Raw genomic sequence first — 23,575 nt, forward strand, 5'->3', positions numbered from 1 at the left:
TGTAAGGGTTATGGGATTTAAAGATCTCCCATGCCCCATGGACGTGCTGACATAGCAGAGCAAGAAAAAAAAAAAAGCCGAGCTAACGGTCCTGTGGTTGGCAGTTGGTGGCAGTTGCCTTTTTTTTTTTTTTTGAGTTGGGACTCCTGCTGAGGACTGCCAGAGGCCAGAGCTGCTGGGAGCGCTCTTCCAGGACGCTGGGTGGTTGCTGTGAGTGGGGAGAGGAGTACCTTTGCCTGAGGTAGCCTGTTCTGTTTTAAAGGCTTGAAAATGTGGGTGCTTTCTACTTTATCTACCTGTGCCAATATCATAACTACTCTGATGGCTTTCACTTTCTGGTTTTGGGACTCAGTCTTTTGGTATCTTAATAAATTTTCTAGTTTATTTCCCCAAATGGCAAACCTGATGTATTTTGTGATGGATAATTATATCAGCATATTTGTCATCTCTATAGGCATTGTGAATATGGCATTGCTGATACAGAAATGAAGAATAGTACAGAACCTACAGAATGACACAGAGAAACTAACCTCCCACTGAGGACAGCCCGGCAGGCTGGCAGGAAGTGGCCAGTACCGAGCTCTGGGAGCCGAGCCCAGCCATGCATGATTCAGAGGTTTTAGGCTCAGGGCGGTTCTGACCAGGCACTGGCTGGAGAGACTTCAGATCCCCAGCAACTGTGGCTGTTTTCAGAATTATCAACACATAGAGGCTAAGGACAAAGTGAGAGGTCAGTGCAGGGTGGACTTTGGGATCCAGTCATTCAGGACTGCAGTCAGCCTCTCCTGCCAGGGCAAAAAGTGGCTGAGGCACAGAGGCCATGCAGCCAGAGCCACGTAGCAGTTTCAGCTCCTGGCCAGCGGATTGTAGGCAGACCAAGCAATCAGTCTGAGGGGTAATTGCTCTTGCTTTAACCTGCTTGGATCTGGATTGTGGTCTAGGGTGGAGGTACTAGGGTGAGCAACCAGCCTGCCAGAGCTTTTGGAGGCTTCAGAGAGGGCACACATCTAATACCTTTGGCAACTGAGAAAAACACCAGAGATTGGGATGAAGGGACCCTGTCTGGTAGCAGAGTCCTACTATGGCAAAAAGCCCAAAAGTCAAGTAATTGAGTGGCAACATGAGCAAATGAGGGAAGCAAAGCAAGCAGAGCAACCCACATTAGGCTCTTATTTTGGGGACAAAGAAGATCAAAGCATGGAAAAGAAGGAAGACAATGAAGTCAGAAAAACTGAAACAAAAGCTTTCAAAAAAATATGAGTGGCTTACAGGTCATAGAGGAGCTTTAAAAGGATTTTGAAAACCAAATAAGAGAGGTGGAGGAAAAATTTGGGAGAGAAATGAGAACAATGCAAGAAAATTATGAAATCAGAGTCAACAACCTGACTGAAGACAATAACACCTTAAAAAATAGACTAATTCACATGGCAAAAGAGGCTAAAAAAGGCAATGAGGAGAATAATGCCTTAAAAAGCCTAATTTGCCAGATGGAAAAAGAACCTCAAAAGCTCCCTGAAGAGAATCATTCCTTCAGAATTAGACTGGAGAAAATGGAAGCTAGTGACTTATGAGAAATCAAGATACAATTAAACAGATCCAAACAAATGGAAAAAGACGAGGCAATGTCGACTATCTCATTGGGAAAAAAACATTGACCTGGAAAATAGATCCAGATGAAATAATTTAAAAATGATTTGACTACCTGAAAGTCATGATTAAAAAAAGAAACTGGAAATCATCATTCAAGAAATTCTCAAGGAAAAATTCCCCGATGTTTTAGAAGCAGAGGGAAAAATAGAGTTTGAAAGAGTCGATTAGTCACCTGAAAAAGATCCCCAAAAGGAAACTCCTAGTAACATTATACCCAGCTTCCAGAATTAGCAGATCAAGGAGAAAATATTACAAGCAGCCAAAAAGAAACAATTTGAATACTGTTGAAACACAATCAGGATAACACAGGATCTGGCAGCTTCGTCACTTAGGGATCAAAGGGCTTGGAATATGATATTCTGGCGGTCAAAGGAGCTGGGATTAAAACAACAATCACCTACCCAGCAAAACTGAATATCTTGTTACAGAGGAAAATATGGTCATTCAGTGGAATAGAGGACTGTCAAGCATTCTTGATGAAAAAATAAAAACAAGAGTTGAATAGAAAATTTGATATTCTGATACAAGAAGCAAGAGAAGCTTGACAAGGCAAACAGGGAAAATAAATCATAAGGAGCTCATCAAAGTTGAGCTACCTACTTCCCTATATGGAAAAAATGATAATTTTAACTGATGAATCTTTTCTCTGTATGAGAATAGTTGAAGGGAATAGAAATGTGTGTGTGTGTGTGTGTATATACACACATGTAAATGTATATATACACACATATACATATATGTATATATATACACCTATATGTCTATATAGGAGTGTATATTGGCATATGAATACATATGTTAATTTGTGCATATATGTGTAGAGTTATACGTAGATAGAGGGCACAGGAACAATTTAATAGGAAGGGATGATACTTAAAAGGTGATATTAAGAGGTGAGAGAAGAATACAATGAGAGGAGATAGGGAGAGACAGAATGACCTAAACTATCTCATATAGAAGAGGCAAGGGAAAATGGTTACAATGGAGGGGGAGAACAGGTAGGCAAAAGAGAATGAGTCAACCTTATTCTCACTGAATTTTGCTTGGGGAGGGAAAGACATACACACAACATCACATATCTCACCCTACATGAGAGTAAGGGAAAAGGGGATAAGAGGGAGGATGATGAAAGGAAGAGAAGGCTAGGGGAGAGGGAAGTTGGAAGCACCCATTTTTGCAAAGGGACAGGATCAAAGTAGAGAACTGAACAAGTGGGAGGTGGGATAGGAGGGAGGAAAATATAGTCAGTCTTTTACAATATATGCACTATGGAAATGTTTTGCATAGCTACTTATACATCCTATACTGAATTGTTTATCTTTCCAGTAAGGGTAGATGACAAGGGAGGAAGGGAATGAATATGGAATTTAAAGTTTTAAAATCAAATGTAACATATATATAGATATATATGTGTGTGTGTGTGTGTGTATGCATATGTATATATACTATTATTTATTTATTTTTTAAGTAATTGGGTTTAAGTAACTTGCTCAAGTTTACATGGCCTGTTATTTCTTGGTGTGGTGCTGAGCATCTGAGTCCGGGATTTGATCTCCAGGTCATCCCGACACTGAAGCTGGTGCTCTTACTCACTGAGCCACCTGGTCACCCCTAAGCAATTGGGGTTAAGTAACTTGCTTAAGGTTACACGGCCAGGTGTTTCTGGGTGGGTGCTAAGTGTTTGAGCCTGGGATTCGATATCCAGGTCATCCCAACACTGGAGCCAGTGTTCTTACTCGCTATGCTACTTGGCCTCCCCTATATATACTATTATTAATATTATTTTCCATGTAACTTGGAAATAAGACATACAGACACTGGAGCATAACGATCCACCATGCCGTACTGGAAAGTTGGAGGGGGTATGGGAAAACATGGGAGAGAAGAGATTGGAGGAAGGGATATCCTGTAGCATCGCTATTTTGTGGTGGTGAATACGGGAAAAACAGGGAGAAAATTTGAAACTCAAAATCTTATGGAAATGACTGATGTAAACTAGAAGTTAATAAAATATTTCATTAAAAGAAGAAATGAAGTATACCATGTTGTATAGAAAGAAAAATCAATAAAGCTCAAATCAAGCAAATCCAAGAAAACACAGAATACATAATGACTGTAACAGTGTAAATGGAGTACATAGCAAAACACAGACAACTATAACAACAACAATATTAAAAAGTGACTGTGGATATATTACCAAAACTACAACAACAACAACAAAACAATAACCTTGCTCCAGTGAGGAATTATGAAATACACACTCAACTCTACTTTTCGATGGAGTTAGGAATTCTAAGAGTGTGGTACAATCTGACCTTCAAATTTACTCATCAGTTAGGCTGTTTTTTTTTTCTGTTTTTGTCTTTAAAATATTGTTTTTGTGTGGGATAAATCTGTGTGGCATAAGGCATATGAGAGGGAAGAAGGAAATTATAGCAATGTAAGAATAGAAAAAACAGCATTTTTTTAAATGGAAATTCCCTTGTAATCAGTGGAAGAGATATGTACCAATTTTGTGTTCTCATTCAATGATGTTTAAATAATATCATCATATCCCTCAATATTTATACAACACACACAGTAATATGTTGAACGCTATATCTTTGTAGGGGGAGTAAATGAGGCATTGCATGTAGAAGGTTATAGATTTAAAGCTAGAAGGAAAATATAAAGATCACTGAGGTCAGTATCTTCATTGTAAAAATTAGGAAATTGAGCCTCAGAGAGATTAAGTGATTTGGCAAAAGTCAGAGAAGCAATAAGAAGGAATGAACTCAAGCCTTTTGAATTACAATTGCAATTCCCTTTCTTCTTATGATGTTAACTTTATTCTTTCACATTGATTACCTAACTTTCATAAGAGATACTATTAAACCATTAATATGTACCTCCTTCCTACTGAACACTATTCCAAATATTACAGGAAGATGTAATCTTTTGAAAAGATAAAATATCCCTTGGGCTTTTTTTTTACCTTATGCTAAAAGATAATTAATGAGATAATGTAGCAAGTAGACAATGGATAAAATTAACTGGAACCCCGATTAAACTTTTTAAAGTGAAAATAAGAGGCAGATAGATGGCACTGTGGATAGAGCAACAGCCCTTGAGTTGAGGACCTGAGTTCAAATCTGGCCTCAGACACTAACCATGTGATGTTAAGCAAGTCACTTAATTGGAATTTCCTCAAAAATGAGGGAGAAGGAGGGATAAGACACACAAAAAAAATAAACATGTAAAACTAGAAAATGGAGATTCATTGGTTCTAAAAGGAATCTACAAAAATAGTCAAATTGATAGGGAAATGCAATTAACAGCATTGTATAGCAGTAAGTGTATTATATGGAGAACAAGAAGACCCTAAATTAAGTCCTCTCTGTCACTAGTACCATAATTTTGGGCAAATACTATGCACTTTCTGAGTCTTAGTTTACTTGACTATAAAACATTAATTATAATGCATGGACTTTTACCTTGTGAGTGTGAGTATGGCAAAATGCTATTGTGATGGAAATAAATATAAATATAATGAATTTGGTCATCTTACATGTTCTCATATATAATTTTTCAAAAGTCAAGAGTAATTCTTACATAAACTGCTTATAAGTGTCGTTATTGGCACTAAATGATATAACATTTTTGAAAGTTTTGGGTAAATGTAATTTAATAAATAAAGATACCTAAGAATAGAATTTATCAAAGAAATGAAAATACTCTATAGCTAGTAAGGTCTTTGAGGTCTTCTTATTTCTCCATGTGTTCAAAAATTTTAGAAGGTAGGAAGAGAAGGAGAGGGAGAGGAAGGGAAGCTGATAGTTTCACTTTTGCAAGTGGAAGATTGCTCAATTTATATCTAGGACTGAGCATGAAAATACTTGCATTCCAATCATCTATTAAGCTATTTCCTTAGAATTAAGAAAGCTGTTCAAGTGAAATTAATGCTTAAAAGAATGACCAAGCCAGTTACCTGTCCCTTTCACCAAGAAACTTTTTTTTATTTTAATCTACTTTCTCAAGTAGATTTTCCTAACTAGAGGTGGATTCATAGATACCTGCCCAATATGGATATTACATCTAAATTGTTAATTTAATTTCTCATAGGAAATAGACAATTTTCCATTATTGCCCATGGGATAAGCCTTACCTTTAATGATTTCAGGCATTCTTGAAATGCCTAGTGTATCACCATTTAATTGAATGGATCTCTTTTCAAATTTCTGAAATACCATCATGTGTTTCTTATATTTTTACAGTAACTTAAAGATTGTAGATTTAGAGTTAAAATGATGTTTTTAAATTAATTTATTCCAACTTCCTTATTTGTTGATAATAACTGATAAGGGATATAAAGTAGATCTGTTAAATCACTGGCATAAGACAGCAAAGTCAGAACCACAGCATCAAAAGTTTCCAAGAAAAATATGAATTGGTTACAGGCCATGGAGGAGCTCAAGAAAGATTTTGAAAATCAAGTAAGAGAAGGGGAGGAAAAATTCAGAAGAGAAATGAGAATGATGCAAGAAAATTATTAAACATGAGTTAACAGCCTGCTAAAGGAGGCCTACACATACACTGAAGAAAATAACACCTTAAAAATTCTAACTCAGATAGTAAAAGTGACCCAAAAATCCAGGGAGGAGAAGAATGCCTTAAAAAGACGAATTTGCCAGATGGAAAAGGATTTTCAAAAACTTGCTGAAGAAAACAACTTCTTCAAAATTAGATTGGAGCAATTGGAAGCTAATGATTTTATGAGAAATCAAGATACCATAAAACATATTCAAACAAATGAAAAAATAGAAGACAATGTGAAATAGCATATTGGAAAAACCACTGACCTTGAAAATAGATCCAGGAGACATAATTTAAAAATGACTGGACTACATGAAAGCCATGATCAAAAAAAGAGCCTAGACACCATCTTTCAAGAAATTATCAAGCAAAATTTACCTGATATTCTATAACAAAGAAGCAAAATAGAAATTGAGAGGATTCACTGATCATCTCTTGAAAAAGATCCCCAAAAGAAAACTCCTAGGAATATTATAGCCAAATTCCAGAGTTCCCAGGTAAAGGAGAAAATACTACAAGCAGTCAGGAAGAAATAATTTATTATGGAACCACAATCAAGATAACTGAAGACCTAGCAGCTTCTACATTAAGGAATCAAAGGGCTTGGAATATGATAATCTGGAGGTCAAAGGGGCTAGGACTAAAACCAAGAATCACCTGCCCAGCAAAATTGAGTATAATGCTCCGGGGGAAGATATGGTTATTCAATGAAATAGAGGATTTTCAAGCATTCTTGATAAGAAAGAAAAAGAAAAACTAGAGTTGAACAGAAAATTTGACTTTCAAATACTAGAGGGAAAAGAAGCATGAGAAGGAAAACAGCAAAAAGAAAACATAAGGAACTTATTAAAATCAAACTATTTTTCTACATGGAAAAATTAAAATTTTAATTCATGAGACATTTCTCAGTTATCAGGATAGTTGTAGGGTATATGTGTGTGTGTATGTATGTATGTATTCATACATATATCAATGTATAGCAGGGTATATGTGTATACAATTATATATGTGAGGGTGGGAATATGTATGTTCATGTATACATAGACAGAAGGCACGGGAGATAACTAAAAAATAAAATGAAGAGGTGATAGAGGAATTTATTGGGAGGAGAAAAGGAGACATATATTAAGGTTAATTATCTCATATAAAAGAAACAAGAGAAAACTGTTACAATGGAGGGGAAGAGCAGGAAGGTGAAAGGGAATGAGACAACCTTATTTTCATTGAATCTGGCTTAAGGAGGGAATAACATACCCACTCAATTGGGTATCTTACCCTATAGGAAAATAAGGGTTAGGGGACAGGAGGCGGGATGATAGAAGGGAAGGAAGATTGGGGGAGGGGGAAGTTAGAAGCAAACATTTTCGAAAAGGGATAGCATCAAAGGAGAAAATAGTATAAGTGGGGAATGGGATAGGATGGAGGGAAATATAGTTAGTCTTTCACAATATAACAACTATGGAAATGATTTGGGTAACTACACATGTAAAACCTATATTGAATTGCTTATCTTTCCAGTGGGGCAGGAGAGGAGAAAAAAGAGAAAAAATACGGAACTCAAAGTTTTAAAAAAACATATGTTTAAAAAAACTTCTGTTTTCTACAGGCAACTTGGAAATCAGATGTATTGGCACTGGGGTATCAAAATCCATATTTCCCTACTAGAATGATTGGGGGGTGCTAAGGAGTATATAAGAGAGAACAGATTGGGGGAAGGGGTATTCTTCAGTAGTCTTGAAATTTGGTAGTTGGGGTAAGGAAAGATGGGGAGATAAAATTGTAACTCAAAATCTTGTGGAAATGAATGTTGAAAACTAAAAATAAATAAATTAAAAAAAAAACTTACGTTACTGCACATACTCTTCTATCCAGTGACATTGGCCTCCTTCCCTTTCCTCATATAAGGTACTCTGTCTCCTCAACATAGTGCATTTTAATTCAATTTTCTCTATGCTAGCAATTCTCTTCCTTATTTCCCTCTATCATCTTCCTTGGCTTCATTCAAACCTTAACTCAAATACCACATTTCACAAGAAGAAATTCTTTATTCACATAATGATAGTGTCTAACTTAAGTTGATTGTCTTCAGTTCATGGTCTATATCTCTTTTATGTACAAGGGTATCATCTTGTTGCATTCCCTATTTGGTTGTGAACCAAAGATAGTCTTTTACATTCCTTTGTATTCCCTTTGCTTAACACAACGTGTGATATGTAAAGTCTTTTAACAAATATTCTCTTGTGGTTACAATAAATCAATGTGCACTGGAGAGACAGCTATTTTAACTTGTTTATGAGTCTGGATGCAGTTACATAGAGATTGTTCAATAACCATTTCTATGAAAATTTGACCATGTTCTTAGAATTTGCAACATTGCTTATTAACCCTCTTGGGGCAGTTAACAGTGAGCTTCCAGGAAAGTATTATCATTCTCTTTAGATTAATGCCAAAAAAACTTTTTTCTTTTAGACTCCACAATTGTTACATTCTTTTAATCAATGCGCTTTGACTGATTGATTAATTAACTGGTTTAGCCTCTCAAAAATTAACATTACATCAATTTCAAATGTAGTAGATTTTCATACCCTTAAAATACTTTCCATTTCTTCACACCTCCCTCATTAAATGTACTATGAATACCTAGATGAGAGTTTTTGCTAGAGCAAAATGATTCATTGCCAAACAATACTGAAAATATTTTTCTGAGCTCCATTCATATTACAGCTAAAACTGAATTCAAAGAAATAAGGGAAAAGTCTATCTTTTGATATCAACCTCTTGAATTGGAAGTAAATGTTAAGAAGTATCACTTTTATTCCCTTTTTAAAAGACATTTTAGAAATTTTCTTAATTGAATATAGGTCAATTAAATATGCCATGATACTCTAATATGTTACCTTTCTTTTGGAAGCTAATACTAATCAGAGTTTAACTGGGAATACATCAATTAAAAGATCTTCTGGGGATGAATATTTTTAAGTGTTCACATTTATATACTAATTTAAGATTTATCAAGATTTCGTCTTACAAAAATTCTCATAAATTATTTAATACAAATTTTATCCCATTTTGAAGATGAGGATACTGAGGCTCATAAACATTTAGTAACTAGAAGTGAGTACCAGAGATAGAGGCACCTATGTGGCACAGTGAAAAGAGCTGGTATTGGTCAGGAAGAAGTTCAAATCTGGCCTCAGATCATTCCAAGCTGTCACGCCGGGCTTAGTCATTTCACTTCTGTCTATCCGTGTTTCCTCATCTGGAAGAAAAGGATATGCATATAAGCATATGTTAAAACCAGAGTAGATACTGCTGAGCAAGTGTTTAGCTCACTTTCATTTTATTATTAAGTAATTTTTTTCAGTTGTGTCTAACTCTTCCTGAACCCTTTTGTGGTTTTATGGCCAAGGATACTGGAATTTCCTTCGCTAGCTCATTTTATATGCGGAAACTGAGATAAACAGGGTTAAGTGACTTTTCCAGGGTCACTCAACTAGCCAGATTTGAACTTATGAAAATGATTCTTCCTGACTGCATGCTCAGAACTCTATCCATCACACCCTTTAGCTAAACCTCCCTTTCATATACTTCACTTGATAAGAGAAGGTGCTCTGTAGTATTTGTCAAGTCCTATGGTTCTTGAGTTAAAATATCAGAAAGGTAGTTCTCACTGCCCTTTTGTGGGTAGCTTCCTTTAATGTAGTTATTTTAAATGCTTCTATAGGTTGTCCAGTTAAATCATTAGCTCAGAGAGGTGGAGCCAAGATGGCAGAATAAAGGAAAGAATACACCTAATCCCTCCCCAAATACCTTTTAGAATGACTCTAAACAAAGTCTAAAGCAGCATAACCCACAAAAAGAAGGAGTGAAACAAATTTACAAACCAAGAAAACTTAGAAGGTTGGCAGGAAAGGTCTGTTGCACCAGGGAGAGAGAAGAGCATAATCCAGATCTGGCCATGCCAGCATAGACTGGAACCCAGCAAAACCAAAGGCCTCTGGGGCAGCTTAATTAGTAGCAGCAGGGTAATTTTCAGACCTCTCAGACCACAGATGCCAAAGACAACTTGGAAGATTTGGCAAGAAAAGTCTGCCACACATGGGTGAGAGTGGAGCACAGAAGAGCACAGGACTAGCCAGCACAGCTCCAACCCCAATAAATTAGAAGCAAGCCTTGGGAATGACTAAATCAGACGTGGCAGTGGCTACTTCCAGAGCTCTCACTTCACAGATGGCACAGGGGTCAAAGAAGTGGTGAGAAAATAACACCTTTCTTTTCACTGGAAGTGAGTCAGGTCTCTACTGCTTTGCCTATCTTCAGATTTGAGTCCCAGTCCTGGGTGGCAGGCCCAGGGTGAGGAGGAACAATAGACAACGATTGTGACCACAGTTAATTGAAGGTGGGACCCTTCTCCCAGCTCCAGGACAGAAAGGAGTGATTGTGGTTGCTTACAGACCAGAGCACAAGCCTAGAGAGTAGTAAACATATCTCCGTGCATCGTACCACCTTGGAAGAACTGAAAACTTACAGGTCCCTGGAAAATATCTCCGAAAATAGTCACACAAAATTCCTAAAACTTGGGAGAGTATGCCATCCATCCTGGAAGCAGAGCTATACTTTAACAAACAGTTAAAAGTCAAGTAATAGACAGGGAAAAACGAGTCAAAAGCCCCAGGGGATTTGAAAAAAAAAAAAACTCTGACAATAGAAAGTAATTATGGTGACAAGGAAGATCAAGACATACTCAGAAGAAGATAATAAAGTCAAATCCCCTACATCCAAATCCTCTAAGAAAAATATGAGTTGGTCTAAAGCCATGGAAGAACTCAAAAAGGATTTTGAAATACAAGTAAGAGAGAGAGATGAAAAATCAGAAAGAGAAGTGTAAGTGATACAAGAAAATCATGAGAAAAAAAGTAAACAGCTTGGTATAGGAGACACAAATAATACTAAAGAAAATAACATTTTAAAAAGTGGAGTAGGGAGAGGCCTGGATGCTGCTTCAGGGGTGGCATGCAGAGGCCCAGAGAAGGTCTGATCAATGTGGTGGCAAGCTGATTCACCAAATATAAGGCCCGTTACCAGGCCTGTAAATGCAGGGCTGGGATAGGAGGGAGTTGGGTAAAAGACAAATGCAGGGCCTGTTGTAGTGGTAGCACCTACTTCTGGGACTACCAACCCATAGTCTGGGAATTTAAAAAGTCCCTACCTGAACTTCAGGGAAGCAGGATGGAAGAGTGAAATCCAGGTGCTCCAATCCCTGCCTCTGACCCTGAAAACAAAGTAATTATTGTCCCAGAGGAAAAAAAAAATTAAACAGTAAAGGCTTGGAAACCATTGAGGAAGAGTGTGGCTAAGACCCAGCCTCAAAATGGTTAAAAAAAACAGACTGCAAAGACAAAGACTCTATTATTCTATTATTGTGAGAGGGATTAACCAAATTCAGAAGGAGACAGTATTGACTCCACACCCAAAGCTGAAGCTTCAACAGGGAATATGAACTAGTCTCAAGCATAGGAAGCATTCCTATATCAGCTCAAAAATAACTTTGAAAACCAAATTTGAGAGGTAGAAGATAAAATGAACAATTCTTTTAAAATCAAAATTGCAAAATTAGAAAAAAACATTACAATGAAGAAAACAGATCCTTAAAAAGAAAAAAAATGTGAACTAAAAATGAAATCTGAACATATGGAAAAGGAGCTTCAAAACTAACAGGAAAATAATTTGCTAAAAATTAGAATCAACCAAATCGAAGCTAATGACTCTATGAGGCACCTAGAATCAGTGAAACAAAACATCCAGAATAAAAGATTAGAAAAAGAGGTAAAATATCTCAACTGATAAATAACTGACATGGAAAACAGATACAGGAGAGATAATCTGAGAACTTTTGGTCTACTGGAAAATCATGATGAAAAAATGAGCCTAGAAAACATCTTCCAAGAACTCATCAAGGAAAATTGCCCTGAGATCCTAGAACCAGAAGGTAAAATAGAAATCAAGAGAATCCACTGGATAACTCCTGAAAGAGATACCAAATTGAAAAGTCCCCAAAATATTGTATCCAAATTCCAGAACTATCAGAGAAAGGAGCAGATACTACAAGCAGCCAGACAGAAACAATTCAAATACCACAGAACCACAGTGAGGATTGCACAGAATCTGGCAGCTTCTATACTGAAAAATCAGAGGAATTTGAATATGATTTTTTGCAAGGCAAAAGAGATCATGTTACAACCAAAGATCAGCTATCCAGTGAAACTGTACATAATCTTCTAGGCAAGGAGATGGTCATTAATGATGTAGTGGCTTTCCAGATCTTCCTGTTGAAAAATCCAGAGCTCAATGGAAAATCAACCTCCAATTACAAGACTCAAGAGAGACATAGAAAGGTATATAGGAAACACACACACACACACACACACACACACACATGCCCACATAACCTGCTATTTTGCAAGAGCAAACTATTTACATCCCTATATGGGAAATTGATACCTGTTAATATTGTGAATTCTATACCTATGGTGACATCTAAAATGGTAGGATAAATAGAGGGTGTGGGTATAAATTACATGAAATGATGTTTAAAATAACTTATTAAGGGCTACAAAGGGAATGCAATGGAATAAGAGAAAAGAATGAAGCTGAAAAGGGTAAACTATGACACATAAAGAGGCATAAAAACATTATAGTAAAGGGAAAGAAGGGATATTAAATATCAGCAATATATGAGCTTTTCCCTCATTGGTTCTGGTTCAAGGAGGGAATAAGATAATCAGTTAAGTTTAGGACTCCATGGAGAAGAGACATAAAACTTATCATAATAGAGGAAAAGAAGGGAGAGAGAGGAGAATTGCATGAGATCTATTCTCATCAATCTTGTTTCAAGGAAGAAATAACTTACTACATTAAGTATAAAAATATATCATATCCTACAGGCAGTAGGAGGGGGAAAGGGCAAAGTAAGGGGGAATTAGAAGAGAGAGAAGTTGAAAGGGGGAAGTGTAGGAAAAGGGGGGCACTGATAAGAAAGGAATAGTAAAGGAGGCAGTGATCAAAAGGAAAACTCTTAAGGAGGGGAAGGGAGTAGGGAGAAAAATAAAAGCATAAACAGGGGAGGGAATAGGATGGAGGGAAAGATACAAATAGTAATAATAACTGTGAATGTGAATGGGATGAACTCTCCCATAAAATGGAGGTGGATAGCAGAATGGATTAAAATCATAATCCTACAATATGCTGTTAACAAGAAACTCATCAGAAACAGGGGGATACACTCAGGGTAAAGGTAAGAGGCTGGAGTAAAATATATCATGCCCTCGCTAAAGTAAAAAAAAAAAAGGAAAAGAAAAGCAGGGGTAGCAATCTTTATATCAGACAACGCAAAAACAAAAATAGATATAATTGAAAGAAATAAGGAAGGAAACTATATCCTGCTGAAAGACACCTTTGAAAATGAACACAAATCATTACTAAACATTTATTCACCAATTGGTACAACATCCAAATTCCTAAAGGAGAAGTTAAGGATGTTGAAGGAAGAAGTAGATAGCAAAACTACACTAGTGGGGGACTTCAATCTTACCCTCTCTGAGATTGATAAATCTAACCTCAAAATAAACAGGAAAGGGGAAGGGTCGGCGGAGACCGCGAGGGCGCCGGGAGTGGAGGCCGGGAGGAGCAGTTGCCCCTGCGGGGGGCCAGGCCCGCAGCAGCAGCCCAGGCGTGCCCCACAGCTCTACCTGAACCTCCGCCTCGGGGTCGGCCTCTGGCCTGGCCCGGCCTCGGCCTCGGCAGCCGCCAGCGCGGCCTCAAAACTGTCGAACATGGTGCCTGTGCGCCTGGCGCTGGTGAAGCAGAAGCGCTGCTCGGACTCCGTGGCCTGGGCGGGCTCGTAGCTGGCGCGCCCAGGGCCCTAGATGGACGTGTAGCCGCTGTCCATCTGCAGCAGTTTGCGCGGCTCCGCTTCGCTGCCTTCACCAAGGCCTATAGGCCTGAGCCTCCCGCTCCACTTCCATGTCGCCCAGCTCGTGAGACTGCAGGAGGGGGCCCCAGGGGCCGCCCCCGACCGAGCCCGCACTGTCCCAGCTCCGGACCAAGTAATGGTCTTTGCCACTGCTGTGGTCAGACGCGGCGGCGTACAGCTCCAGTGAGGCCCGCAGGATCCAGATGTCGCGATACATGGTCTGCTGTTGGTGCTGCTGCTGCTGCTGCTGAACCCCGTTACTGCTGCTGCTGCTACTGCTTCTTTCCTGGGGGGACACAGGGAGCCCAGCGGTGGCGGTGGCGCCGGCCGCCGCCTCTGCTGCTGCTGTCCTTGACACCTCCGGGGTCTCTAGCATGCAGTGTAGCCCAGGCTGCTAGCGGTGCTGCTAGCCAGGTAAGGCCCTCGAACACGCTCACAGCCGCCCCAAAGCTTCTTACCTGGCACTCACTCCTCTTAACGTCATTCCATCCCGTACCATGGTACCGTGGGTGATAAACCTGACCATCCTGCAAGCTTACCTCGTGCAAAGCCCTCTAAGGGCCATGTCCTGGGGACACTGCCATTACAGACTCTGAGGGACCTTAGCGATCTTTCAGTGCAAGGCCCTTGTCTTACTAAGAAACTGGGCTGTAAAATCATCACAGTAGGACCCCAGGGAGCCTCAGCAGTTCCCCAAGCCCAGGAGGCTGCTTTTACATAGAGGGGCATGCTTGCCTCAGAATAGCCCCCTAGGAGGGAGAGCCAAGGGCCCCGGGGTACTATGTGAGCCCCTCGACCCACCATGGGCCTACCAAGGAACCTCAATTAAGCCCTTACCTAGTTTGGAGGGGAAGGAGGCAGTGGAGGCTGTAATGGGAATGTAAATTTTAAAGATCTTCCCTGCCCCTAGGCTAAAGTGCACCTGGAGCCTGGGGTGGGAGGCTTGTTTTTCAGTAGATACTTTTTGATTGGCCAGTGGGTCCAAAAGGTTGTTACATTCTCTGAGCCAGGAGAAGGCTATATAAGCCCTGATGTGAGGCTTTGTTTCGGGGTTCACTTTGAGAAGTGTTCTGTGATTTGATATGGATTCTGGGAAGCCGTTGTCCTGAGCTCCCCCGGCTTTGAAAAAACCCAGATGTTGAAGCCCAGATGTTGACTGGGTATGGATGTAATGGTTGGACAGTTTGAAATCTGTCTACTAGATCTGTTTCTGTCTTGATAATTCTGTCTGTGTACTTTGAAGTTCAGGGTGCTGACCTTTTCCCCTGAACAAGGTAAACGATATATGTCTGACTGATTAAAGTAAGCTTGTTAACCCATTTTGAGTTGCTTTCCTTTAACAAAGCAGATCTAAGAATCTGTATTGGCAGCAAACCCTGAGGACGCTTGGGGTGCTTGCCACTACAGAGGCATATAGTCCACCCCCTCATCTGGCAGAGACCCAGAGTTTCAGTGGCTGGTCCAAGGCCACATCAGTATGGAGTGGCCCGATGTGACTCCAGATCCAGCATTCTCTTTACCCTAAGCTGTCCCTACAGAACTGAAACTTCCTTGGACAGTTCTCCCTACCCCATCCCCCTTCCTCTGTACATACACACACAAACACACAACAATAGCTAGTAATCATATACACTTTTAAGATTTACAAAACACTCTACATTTGTATCTCACTGATTCCCCCAAAGAACCCTGGGAGCTGTGTACTATTATTATGCCTCCTTTACTGGCCAGCAGACTGAGGTGGAGAGGTCCGCCAGATCTCTAGTGTCTGAGTCTGGATTAGAACTCAGGTCTTCCTGACCCCCCCCAGTCCAACACCATCTGGTTTTTTCACCACCCAGCTGCCTCACCAAACAAAAATAAAATGAAGCCCACCTCCCCTACTGCTCCTGGAAAAAAAATAAAATAAAAAGGAAAGAAGTTAAGGAGGTAAGTAGAATGTTAGAGAAGATAGATGTGGTAGACTTTTGGAGAAAATTGAATGGGGATAAAAAGGAATATACCTTTTTCTTGGCAGTACATGGCACATATACAAAAATTGACCATGTACTAGGGCATAAAAACCTCACAATTCATTGAAAAAAGGCAGAAATATTAAACACATCCTTCTCAGATCATAAGGCAATAAAAATTATGTGTAATAAAGGACGAAGGAAGGATAGACTAACAACTAGTTGGAAACCAAATAACTTAAGCCTAAAGAATGAGGGGGTCAAACAAGAAATTACAGAAAACTATAAATAACTTCATTCAAGAGAATGACAATAATGAGACAGTATACCAAAACTTGTAGGATACAGGAAAAGCAGTTCTTAGGGGAAGTTTTATATCCCTGAATTCAAGCATAAATAAAATAGAGAAAATGGAGATCAATAAATTGGGTATGCAACTGAAAAAGCTAGAAAAAAGTAAATTCAAAATCCTCAATTAAATATTAATTGGAAATAATGAAAAACAAAGGAGAGGTTAATAAAACTGAATGTAAGAAAACTAATTAATTTATAAATAAAACTAATGAATTAATGAATAAGAAATAAAAATAAATAAATAAATAAAAATAAAATGAATAAAAAATAAATAAAATTAAAAAATAAAAATGGAAAGGGGGAATTTACCTCCAATGAAAAGGAAATTAAAACAATAATTAAGAATTATTTTGCCCACTTGTATGCACATAAATTTGACAATCTTAGTGAAATGGATGAATATTTATTAAAAATAGATATATAAGTTATCCAGTCTAAATGGAGAGGAAGTAAACTACTTAAATAACCCCATCTCCAAAAAAAAAAAAAAAATTGAACAAGCCATCAAGGAACTCCCTAGGAAAAATATCCAGGCCCAGATGGATTTACTAGTGAATTTTAGCTAACATTTAAGAATATTTGACTCCAATACTTTACAAACTATTCAGGAAAATTGGAGAAGGAGTCCTATACAATTCTTTTTATGACACATATGGTAATGATACATAAGTTGGGAAGAGACAAAACAGAGAAAGAAAATTACAGACAAATTTCCCTTGTGAATATAGATGCAAAAATTCTAAATGAAATATTAGCAGAAAGATTACAGCAACTCATCATGAGAATAATACACTTTGATAAGGTAGGTTTATTCCAGAAATGCAAGGATGGTTCAATATTGGGAAAACTATCAGTATAATTGATCACATCAATGACAAAACTAGCAGAAACCATATGATTATCTCAATAGATGCAGAAAAGGATTTTAACAAAATATTACACTCATTCCTATTAAAAACACTAAAAAGTTTAGTAATAAATGGAGACCTCCTTAAAATAATAATGAACATCTATATAAAAGCATAATTAAGTATTGTATGTAATGGGGATAAGCTAGAAGCATTTCCAATAAAATCAGAGGTGAAACAAGGATGTCCACTATCACCTCTCTTATTTAATTTAGTACTAGACATGTTAGTAGTAGCAATAAGAGAAGGAAAAGAAATGGAAGAACTCAAATTAGGCAAAGAAGAGACTAAGCTATCAATCTTTGCAGATGATATGATGATATACTTACAGAGTCCTAAAGAATCAAGTAAAAAACTTCTTGATACAATAAATAAATTTGGCAAAGTTGCAGGATATAAAAGAAACCCACATAAATCCTCAGTATTCCTGTATATTTCTAATGAAATCCAACAGCAAGAGATAGAAAGAGAAATTCCATTTAAAATTATTGTAGACATTATAAAATATTTAGGAATCTACCTGCAAAAACAAACCCAGCACTTATATGAACACAAATACAAAACACAAATACAAAACACTTTTCACATGAATAAAGTCAGATGTAACTAATTGGAAAAACATCATTTGCTCATGGCTGAGTTGAGCTTTTATAATAAAAATGACAATTTTACCCAAATTAAATTGCATATTTTGTGCTATACCTATCAATCTACCAAAAAATTACTTTGTAGTGCTATAAAAAATAGTAGCAAAATTCATTTGGAAGAACAAAAGTTCCAGAATATCAGGTAATTAATGAAAATAAATGCTAGGAAAGGTGGCCTATCCATACCAAATTTTTTAATCTGTATTGTGAAGCAGATGTCATCAAAACTACTTGGTCCTGGCTGAGTACAGAGCAGTGGACCAGTGGAATAGATTGAGTACACGAGACTCAGCTGCCAATGACTATAGTAATCTACTCTTTGATAAACCCAACGACCCCAGTTTGGGGGATAATAACACATTAATTAACAAAAACTGCTTGGGAAACTGGAACATGGTGTGGCAGAAATTGGGCATAGACCAATAACTATCACCATATTCCAAAATCAGGTCTAATTGAGTGTGTGAACTAGGTATAAAGGCTGATACTGTAAGCAATCTGGGAGATTAAGGGATACTTTACCTCTCAGATCTATGGAGATAGGAAGACTTCATTACAAAACAAGATTTATATATCATTATAAAATGCAAAATGCATAATTTTGATTACATTAAATTGAAAAGCTTCTGTCCAAACAAACCCAGTGTAACCAAGATTAAGGGGGAAGTGGAAAATTGGCAAAGGATTTTTATAACCAGTGTCTCTGATAAAGCCGTCATTTCTAAAATATACAAAGAATTGAGTCAAATCTATAAGAATACAAGCCACTCCCCAATTGATAAATGGTCAAAGAATATGAACAGGCAATTCTCAGAAGATGAAATTAAGATATCTATAAGCATAAATGTTCTAAATCATTAGTGATTAGAGAAATGCAAATCAAAACAACTCTGAGGTACAACATCTCACTGGCCAGATTGGCTAAGATGATAAAATAAGAAAATGATAAATGCTAGAGAGGATGTGGAAAAATTGGAACACTAATGCATTGTTGGTGGAGTTGTGAACTGATCCACCCATTCTGGAGAGCTATCTGGAACTATGCCAAAAGGACTATAAATAATTTCAAACCATTTGACCCAGCAATGCCACTTCTAAGGGTTATATCCCAAAGAAATCAGAGAAGTAGGAGGAGGACCTGTATGTACAAAAAATATGTAGAGCAGCTCTTTTTTTGATGGCAAAGAATTGGAAATCAAGGGAATGCCCATCATTTGAGGAATGGCTGAACATGTTGTCATATATGAATATAATGGAATACTACTGTGCTATAAGAAATGAGACTTCATAATAACCTGGAAAGACTTATATAAACTGATGCTGAGAGATATTCCAAAAGGAAAATTCACAAAAAAATATTTCATTAAAATTTCAGAGCTTCCAGATAAAGGAAAAAATATTGGAAGCATCCAGAAAGAAACCATTATAATATCTTGGAAACTTAATCAAGATCAGATAATATTTAACAGTTTCTAAGTTAAAAAAAGGAAATATGATATTCTGACTGGCAAAGGAGGTAAGATTACAACCAAAGCTATCCTGCCCAGAAATATTGTGCTTAATCATTCATAAGAAAATTTGAGTACTTAATGGGATAAATTACTTTCAAGCTTTCCTGATTAAATGACCATAGTTGAATAGAAAATTTGACATGAAAACACAAGATTCAAAAGAACAAAGAGGGCTGTTAGGTGGCACAGTGAATAGAGCACTAGCCCTGGAATCAGGAGGACTTGAGTTCAAATCCAGCCTCAGACACTTGACACACTTACTAGCCAAGTGATTTTGGACAAGTCACTTAACCCCAATTCCCTCCAAAAAGAAAAAAAAGAGAAAAGAAAGTTAAACATGAAAGAGAAATTATGAGACAATAATCTTAAACTGTTTGCATCCTTTTGCAGGAAGATGATAAATACAACCCCTAAGATCTTTATCATTATTAAGCAGATCAGTTGTACACAGACAATGACCATGGGTATGAGTTGATTTTGTTGAGATGATGCCAAAAGAAAATGAATGGGGTGCAACAGCTAGGTTGTATGGTGGATAGAACACTGGCCCTGGAGTCAGGAGGACCTAACTTCAAATTCAGCCTTAAACACTCACTAGCTGTGTGACCTTGGACAATTCACTCAACTCTCATGTCCAAGAAAAGGAATGAAAGTGAAAGAAGGACGATTTGCTTGGAGGAGAGGCAGAAGGAGAGATAAAATAGAGAGAAGATTTTTTTCACATAATAGAGGCACAAATGAAAGAGTTTTTACAGTGCAAGTAAAAATGGTTTGGGTAGGAAGGCAATGCTTATATGTTACACTGATAGGAATTGATTCAAAGAGAGAAGACTATATATACACATTCAGCTGGGAATAGAAATCTTCCTTACCCCACAGAAAAATAGAAGACAAAGGCTTTTCAATATGCATTTTCATATGTGTTAAATATGGGGAATGTGTTTGGGTTTCACTTTCTCTAAGTAAGGCTCAGCCACATTTAATTTGTAAGGATTTATGTTTAGTCTGAAGTACTTATTGTAGTTTTTTTTTCCTAGTACCATCAATTAAAAAAAAAATGTTTTGTTCCCCTTACTACAAGGTACCATTTAGAGATACATTGGTTTCATTTAACCACTTCACCTAAATTAGGATTTACAGAAAGATAATTAACTTGAAAATATAACAATAACAAATACAAACATTTTCTTTAATAACTTCAACACATCACTCTTTCATATCCTACCTCAGGTGATTTCAAGTTTAGTTCCTATATGGTATTGCTTCCACCAAGTAAATTTTAAATGCAGTATTGCTAACAGATGACTCATCATCTCAGATTTTTCTAGGTTCTATCTTTATTTTCAATCCTTACTCTTTTCTCAATGATACTAGACTGCACACAGGAAACAAAACAAAGCAAAAACCTATCCTAGGACACCCCAAAATTTACTCCACTGACCATTTGAAATTTACTAAGTCAGAGTGTCTCACTATTTCACCTCACATGGAAAAGTGGTCACAAATGCAGAAGCAAATGACTGAGGACAATTTCATAGGTTAATGTTAGCCTGGAAGGGAAGAAAACCAAAGGCCTTTCTGAGTACAGTACTTTCTCTCACTAGATACTATCAATGTAGGAATTTAAAAAAAATAAAAAAGAAAGTAAACAAAGAGAAATGACAGAAGATGATTAAAACACTCTGAAAGTAACTTCGGGATCCACAAAAGTAGTCAATGAAAGAGGTTGTAATTCAACATATGGTTAGCACACAATAACAGGTTACAAAATACCTATGCATGTTCCACAGTGTCTTCAAGGCATTTCCATTAGGAATCTTTAAAATTCCACTAGAAGAAGACTTCCTAGTCATTCCTAATGAGGAAAAACTATTAGAGACATTCTATGAATGAGACAGGCCCTGTTTCACAAATCTGACTTGGGAAATAATTTGAGAATATCAAGGGAAGTGGTAATCAAAGCAAGTGAGTGGACAGTCATGGATTATATATTATGTAAGATTATGATATAAAAGGAAGAGAGGCAGAATCTTGAATTGAATAAGAACAAGCAATTGTACAGCAAGAAAACAAACCAACATACAAACAGATCAGATAGGAAAAGGGCCAAATATTCCTAGAATAACAGGTGGATTAACTGGTCAGTGAAAGTCCACCACAGCTTCTTATATTATTAAGGGAACTATTTTTTCCTTATCACCTACCAATCAAAGGATAATAGACTGATAGAATCAAAGAGTTAAAAATAGAAGAGACCTCACAGGTCATTTATTAAAATCCCTCTCATTATAGGGATGCAGAAGTTTAGGTCTCAGAGATTAATATTCTGCTATTGGGATTGTGATGAGTTTTGGAATACAAAAAGATATCTTTTTTTTTCCTTTTCTTTTTCTATCCTAAAAGCAAAAGCAACACAAATGTGCTTTAAAACTCAAATGTACAAGACAAAAATTAATTTTTAAGAATGAATGGTTTTATGATAATATATCTGTGATTATATAATTATGTAGAATATGTACACGCATGCACACAAAACACACAAGGAGAAACACACACACATACACAAGAATATTATTTTCGAGGTTTACATGGGCAAAAGAATTTGACACATTTAGAAATGTGAGAGCAGTAAACTGATTGTTGTTCAAAGCTGAGTAATCTACTTTTGAAAATGTTTAAAAGAAAACCAAATAATAACTAAATAGGATAGAGGGCAAGAGAATACCTTAAGTGATCACTTAGTATTTTTCCATCATTGAGAATTTAGATTTGTATAGACTGCAAAAATAATCAAAACGGTCTTCATATTTTAATTCAAGAAACAAAATAAGAAACATTGAAAAATTTTTTTTGAGAATTTGGAAGTAGTGTGATATTGAACTTCCCTTTGTCTTGTTTTCCCTATTTGCACCACATTTTTCTGTTGCAAAATTATTTTGAGGTTTAATCATTTTAAAACATTATTTTATATATGTGGATAAGAGATTTAATTGTGAAATTTATATTTCTTATAAAAAACTACTTATAATTTATACTTTCTAAAAGATGCCCATAAATGCATATATAATATCCATATATGAGTATATAGATATATAGTTTATTAGAAAGTAAAATAATATTTCATTACTTTTTCTCTTAGATAATATCTAAACATGCTATTGAAATGTATTTTATGTATAAATGTTTGTATACATGAAGAGTGTATTTTTCTAAATTTTTTTGTAATACATTTAGAACATATCCTTAACCTAATTATTTTTATTAAGTGTTAGCTAAATACATTTAATGAATTTTAAATGTTTTTCTTATTTGACTACTATTTACCTTTAATTTGTCTTCTTTAATGGTCTTTTATTGTCATATCTCTTGTATTTTCAAAATCCAGTTACTTAACAAAAATTTCCATTCATTATTTTCAAAAAAGCGTTTCTTAAGATTTCTTATGTATATGAGACAACCTAGAAATGCATCTTTCAACAAGCATTTATTAAGTACCTTCTGGGTGTCAGACATTCTCCTAAGGACTTGGAATACAAAAAATGTATTTTAAACAGTATCTGCATTCAAGGAGCTTTACAGTGAATAGTCATAAAATGAATATCTACAAAATGAGTATGTTAATTTGGGAAGAGATAGTGTTAAAACCTGGGGAATGAGAGGTTTATATGACAAAAGATCTCATGTAGAAGGTAGTGTAATAGTGAAGTAATTTGAACATCCCCTTGTATTGGCAAGCATTTGTTCAAGTGTGATTGTATCAAGAATTATTATCCAGAACTTGTGAATCCCACAATGGGAGGCACTTCCTTTTGTAACAGGAATGGGTAAATCAGGGAGGAGCTAATACCTTATATAAGGAAAAGCTCATCCTGAGAGAGGCCAGAATTTCTCTCACCAAGCATTTAGAGGCTGGCAGCTACTGCTGGACTGAGGACTGAACTGAGAATTGAGAAGAACTGAAAAGAGAAATGAGAACTGAGACAAAACTGCTTGGAGTAATCTGAGTAAA

The sequence above is a fragment of the Petaurus breviceps genome, unplaced genomic scaffold (assembly GCF_028583685.1).
Source record: "Petaurus breviceps papuanus isolate PSGF00001 unplaced genomic scaffold, PetGlider_PUasm1.0 90822, whole genome shotgun sequence".
NCBI lineage: Eukaryota > Metazoa > Chordata > Mammalia > Diprotodontia > Petauridae > Petaurus > Petaurus breviceps.